Source organism: Tiliqua scincoides, chromosome 5 (genome assembly GCF_035046505.1).
Source record: "Tiliqua scincoides isolate rTilSci1 chromosome 5, rTilSci1.hap2, whole genome shotgun sequence".
In the NCBI taxonomy this organism is placed as follows: domain Eukaryota; kingdom Metazoa; phylum Chordata; class Lepidosauria; order Squamata; family Scincidae; genus Tiliqua; species Tiliqua scincoides.
The window spans coordinates 82,357,544-82,364,084 of NC_089825.1; the positions used below are offsets into that span (position 1 = coordinate 82,357,544).

General features: G+C 44.9%; 1 pseudogene; it reads right to left on the reverse strand.

Moving 5' to 3' along the window:
* Positions 1–1,347: 1,347 nt before the first annotated feature.
* On the reverse strand, positions 1,348–1,464 carry LOC136654461 (5S ribosomal RNA; annotated as a pseudogene).
* Positions 1,465–6,541: the final 5,077 nt, after the last annotated feature.

Below are 6,541 nucleotides of genomic sequence, written 5' to 3' on the forward strand. Positions count from 1 at the left end.
AAGTTAAAACTGGATGTTTGGCCCTAAGAACACAAGAGCTCTTGGAGTTAAAATTGCATTGATTTGTAGCTATTACTACAAGACAAAGAAAACATAACTGAACTGGGGGCTGCTGTAAGACCAAAGCAGTATTTGCTGCTTAAATCTGCCTTCTTCCAGCAATGACAGGAAAGTGTCTCCTAAGGGCTGTGGAAACCTCTTCAAAGGTTATTCAAAGCTTCAGATTGGTCTCCAACTTCTCACCTTTTCAGAAGCTGCTTGCTCACTTGAGGTGGAAAAGGCTGCGTGGGTGGGTTAAGGCATCACTTGGGCCAAAGTGGTTGGTAAGAAAGGAAGAGGAGGAGGAGAGAAAAAAACAGTGGCAAGACCAGGATGATTGTCTTGTGGGACAGGAGCAGCTGGGTGTCTCAAAGACCTTGTAAGCAGGGTTGTTTAGGGGTAAATGTAAGGTCATCAGGACACTTTGGGGCACAGATTGTCAGCTGACCAAACAACCAGCTTGCCTCACTTTTTGGGGTTTTGTTTGCTTTTGAGTCACTTGCTGCACAAGTAAGGTTCTCTTCCCCTCCTTTGGCCTTGTTACTTTGAGGGCCCAATCCTACCTAACTTTTCAACACTGGTGCAGCCCCAAAGTAAGGGAACAAACATTCCCTTACCTTTGGGAAGCCTCTATGACCGCCCCCCACTCCCCCCACCCCACGGATGCAGCACACACCCTATTTCTATGGCTGCATTGGTTCTGGAAAGTTGAATTGGATTGGGCCCTGAGCTGCGCTCTGCCTTGGATCTGCCCCACTCTTCTAGATTTAGCCCAAATCTAATCCCCCATCTGCTCTAGCCTTAACCTCAGGTGTTAGAAGGGCTACTCACACATAAGATTAGCTAAATGAAACATGTTCAGAGTTGGTATGCTTTAAAATATCCGTTGCTGGAGATGACCAACAAGGGATGGTGTTGACCTTCAGGTCCTGCTTATGGACTTCTTGGAGGTATCTGGCTACGTCCTGTTGAAAATAGGATGCTGGGCTAGTGGCCTCTTGGTCTGATTCAGCAGGGCTCTAATGGGAAGTCTTCTGAAGTAACCTCATGTATTTGAGACAACTCAGTTATTTGGTTGTCAACCTGCATTATACATGTATAGTTTGTGGTGGGGGAGGTTTGATCATGGTGGGGGAGGCGATCATGCTCTTCCCCTACTTCTGAACCTGATCTCTCCCTATTTGGCAGAAGGAAATAATGGAGTGTATGTGCCTAGGGTCTGTGCTCACCTTTGGGAATCCTGATCACACTATATGGGTAGAACTTGTTCCTTGTTGGCAACCTTCAGTCTTGAAAGACTATGGTATAAGCCTACAGCACCTGGTATTCCCAAGCAGTCTCCCATCCAAGTACTAACCAAGCCTGACCCTGCTTAGCTTCCAAAATCAGATGAGATTGGGCATGTGCAGGGTAACAGCTGCTGCTACTGAACGCCCAGAGGTTGAGGCTTAGGGACAGTGGCTCTGAGGAGTGTGGGCTTGGAGCTGCAGGTATGTTTGCTGTACATGTGTATTGAAGAGCTAAAGCGTCTTGCACTGGAAATAAGAAAGGCAAGACACCAGGAAATGGACTTTGATAGTGAATCTGCTTTTAAGACAGCTTTTTTCTCCTGTTCTTGAAGAGTTTCTCTCCAGGAAGCAAATCCCTTGCAGTGATAGATCAGCATCAAGAAGAGGAGCAATGGGGGTTAATGTTCATCCAAAAGATGTGGCAGCGGCTATATTGGATGAAAGATTTAGGAATGGGGACCTAGGCATCTGCTAAGTAGGGAGTTTGACTCACCAAATCCTTTAGATTTTTATGCCCCTTCAGTTTTCTATGAGCCTGTCTAGGTGTGAGTAAATGCTTCCATAAGGAGCAGCCTGGCCTTTACAAGGGATGCAGGTACCTTTGCTTTCACTCTGGAGAAACCCTGGATATGGTTGTTTTTGGTGGTACTTCAGTGCTTGAAAATTTGTATTCTGTCTGGACATGGAAGAACCACTGCAGTGTGCAGGCCAGGATGTTCACAGCTCAGAAACTTCCTCTGCCCCAAGTTCTGGACAAGCTTAGGATCAAATCCCACATAACTCTGAGTCATGTGAATGTTTTCCCCAAGGTTTTTTTTTTGGGGGGGGGGGAAGAAATCGAAAACAAATTCTGAAGTGGAAATTTGCAAAAATGGGAAGCCCAACTGTCATAAGGATTACTGACAGTGCAATCCTATGCATGCCCTAGAAGTAAATCCTATTGAGTTCAATGGGACTTTTTCAGATCAATGAATGTAGCACTGCAGCCTACGATAATGTGCATGAAGCAGTCTGAATGCTCTAACATATGTGCTAGTAATTAAAAATAATAATAAGAAGAAGAATTAAGTGGGGAGGTTGTAATGGAAGATCAGAAGATCATCAGGTGGATGATGTGGTGTTGCCAGCGATTCCATGTTTTGACAGCTGGTTGACAGCTCTGGGAAGGGAAGGGCTGGCTCCACAGCTGTAATCAGTCAAGGCCAATGGAGACCTGGTTGGACACCTGAGCTTCATTTGACCTTGATGGGGCTGTGAATGAGCTAAGGGGGTAGCTCACAGCTGAGCTGCCTTTGCACTTAATGGGACACAAAGGATAAAAAGCAGCTTCAGAAGGTCAGCCGAACGCTGACCCAGAGGGAAACTCTGACCCAGAGGGAGACGCTACCTGGCCCAGAGGGAACCAGACCAAGAGGGCTACCTGACCCAGACTTACAGGAGAAGGGGACTGCCAGGACTCTGCTGGAGGACACAGAAGACTGGGAAGAATGGACTGTGCTTAGGAGACCGGATTGGACTTGAACTGGAGGCTTCAGACCTTTACCCACTGAGTTAAGTGGAGTTCTGTGGAAGGAAAGCCTCTGGACAAGAGGACTTGCAGGGAGTGTCTGTGTTCATGGCAATAAATTTGGTTAGTTGCTATAGATAAGGAGTTCTGTGTTCATTCCTTCACACACCGCAGCTGTTGTTCTAGAGGGTGTTAATTAGCCAAAAGCGGGCATTAGAAGGGAGTTGGGATATTTGGACGGGACAAATTGGCATAGTCAGCAGGATTCAAAAATTAGGACAGGACAGAGGTGTCAAAAACATTGTCCATCCATAAACATAACTGGAAAGATTGTACAAGGAACTATTAGAAATTCTCAGCTCACATGTTTTGATCCAGAGAACATGGATTAGCAGGCAGATAGGCCTCTGACATAAAACCGGGATTAATTTTGCACATCGAGGACAGCCAATCCACCTGCACACAAATGGCATTTACTGGTTCAGGATGCTATGACAGTCTACAAACCATAACTTGCCTTCCCCTTTTATTATCCGGCTGTCAAAATAAAAAATAAAAATACAAAATGAAGGAGCCAGACTAATTGAAAAGCACATTGTATTAAAAATAAATCCAACACTTTACATAATAAAGACAGTTTAAAAAAATAACCAAACCACAAACACACACGCCCAGTGAACTTGATATCAAGTTCTCATCATTGTCATCTAGCTAGAAATGAGAGCTGCAGCACAAGTGCTAGAAGCTGTTTATCAAAACAGAAACATGTCATTGCAGGGCTTTGGAGAAAGAGTCACATGTAGCTATTTAAACAGCAGCAATAGGCACAGAAAGAGGTGTTTGCAGGCGGCTGAAGAGTGCAATGGCACCCCAAGATGCCTGCTGTCTGTGTACCTCCAGGGGACATTTTTGTTTCTCAAAGCAACCGAGGGTGATGTAGATGCTCTCACTGAGGAATTTTTTTTACTAGCCTTATGAAATGGAAAATCTTTTTTTTTTCCCCCTCCGAAGTCCTTAGTTGTTCACCCTGGCAGGAACCTTCATCCCTACCTTGAAATGTCCCTTTAGACAGAATTTGGCTGCAACTGAGAACTGCCTGGCATTCGCACTCCCATCCCCCAGTGAGAAATTTCACACTGAAGACTTCTGTAATGCAACAACGATTCACACCTTCAGGGATCTGACTAAACTGTTGCTTAGGTTTCTAACCACCTTCCTCACATCCTACTGACCTCCCCTACATCCCACTGCAGTAAATTCCACAGGCTGTGTAAAGATTTTTTTTTTCCCCAAGGCGCTAAAGGCAGCCCACCTCTAACCTCCATGCAGGGGCCTGTGGGAGGAGCGACAATCACCATAAGATAAAAAATGTCAGCAGAAATGGAGTAAATCAGTGGTTCCCAAACAGTGAGCTGTGGTTCCCTGGGGAGCCATGGAAAGTAGCCAGGGGAGCCGCTGAATCCTTGCAAAAAACCCACTGCCTTATACCAGTGGTTCTCACACACTTAGCACCAGGACCCACTTTTTAGAACGAGAATCTGTCAGGACCCACCAGAAGTGACGTCATGACTGGATGTGACATCATCAAGCAGGACAATTGTTAGCAACCCTAGAATGAAATCCTGCCACACTTATCCAGGAGTACGTCGCACTGACTGTCATTGTTAAAAGCTTATACAAAGTAGCTTGTTAAAAGCACGTATCTCCCCCACTGCAGTCACAGCCCCTGGGCGCATCAAGTCTAATACATTAAAATGAATGGGGACCCACCTGAAATGGGCTCGCGACCCACCAAGTGGGTCCTGACCCACAGTTTGAGAAACACTGCCTTATACAACGTATAGGATTGCAGCGCTAAAGGGGAGCTACTGCCAATGGCCCAGTAAGCAAGGGAGTATGCCAGTCAAAAAAGTCTGGAACCACTGGAGTAAGTGGTTACCTGATGAAAACTAGAAGCACTCAGGTTGTTGCATGATAACTACAGGCCAGAAATGCAATTTAAGATTTCAGGAAAGGGCAGGATGGAGATACATTTTCATAAAGGATCAGGATTCTCTGAGGTCCAAAACTCCGCTCTTGAAATGTGGAGTTACACTGAAAGCAATGTAATAGCATTTGTTGTAACTATTATTTTAAAAACCTTGCTATACCTACTGTAGCCACCTTATCAGCACAGGGCAAAGGTTATCTCCCCTTCAGCTCTTTTTGAAACAAAGGCATCTGTGCCTTTGACATGCATACCTGGGCCATGTCCTTCTGACTGCGTAAAACAAGTCACCCAGGATGGCCAATATTTTCTTGATCTAGCTTGTACTTGGGTCTGGAAAGGTAGCTGAACTTCAGGTTCTGTTATTCCATCAGACCCGGCCCTGATTTGTCACATCCTGCCTTGGCTCTGCCTGCTGGTCCCTTCAAACACAAGTTGGCAACTTAGCAATCACAGATTGGCACCCTTAAATGCACAGGACCAGTAATCTGGCCAGCAATAAGAGGCACTCCTGGGCAATAATAACATGTGGTTTGAAACACAGGGACAAACGGGGCTGCATGCATATATATGCCTACAGTTTGGATGAAGGTCCCATGGAATGAACTGTTGCTAACATATATAAAAACTTGATCAATGTTGCAAGAAGTAAGAACCACATTTTCATTGCTACCAACAGGAAATCAAAGTCATATCTTTGCTACAAACAAACTGGTCTAATAGCAGTGGGCCCCCACCAATGCACTGCAGTATTGTGAGAATTCGCCATAAGCAGATATTATATCATTCACTGTAGCCAGGGCTTCATTTGAAGTACAGATCAACAGGGGTCCTCCATCCCAGCAGAACCTCTTTTCAATGCCAGAGCCTAGGCAGAATGAAATTGATTTCTTTCCTAGATTATACCATTTCAGGCATCAGCTGGGGGAAATAATCTTCAGGAATGATAAGCCATATAACAAGCTCCCCGCACATAGAAAAACAGCATGTCATGGAGATGGGCTCTAGTCTACCCTTTGAGCTGACACACTGCTGTTCAATGTTCAGAGATTTTTTTTGTGGGTGGATGGGGAACCATTCAGATATGTAACCCTCCTACTTCCTCCTGATATGGATAGAGGTCCAGGAAAAATAACTGAACTGCTTTGTTCTGCTGATCATATACAGGGACCTTCCTTTTGGAAGATATGTCAAGAAAGGATAAAAGAACAGCAGCTCGCAATGTGCTTTCTCATCACTGCCAGCTAAATCCATCCCTATCTAAACGCCATCTAAAACTAGAAAATGAACCCTGACACCCTTCTTTTTTTGCAGAAATTAAGTACTGTCCGGGCGGGTGGGAAGCCATGACAGTTTAACCAGTTTAGTTTCACTGGTGTGCAATGCAGATGTGACCTAGCCCTTTTACAACAAGTGTAGAAAAAAATACTGAAACAATTTTTCTGAAGACAATTTTTAAAAAGAGAGAGACAGAGATCATTTATGATCGAACTACGCTTCAAATGTAAAACAGTTTTGGACTAGTTTAACTCTCCTGGTTCTCTGTCAAGGGACCTTGGGAACGGAACTTCTAGGAAGGCGTGGTCTCTTAAGATAGCCTTACAAAAGCTACAATTCCCAGAGTTTGACAGAAATCACAGTGCTTAAACTGGTTCAGACTGGTTTACGCCTGCAGTGTAGATGTGCACTGAGTCTCCCAGAAAATGAGTAGTTCCATTA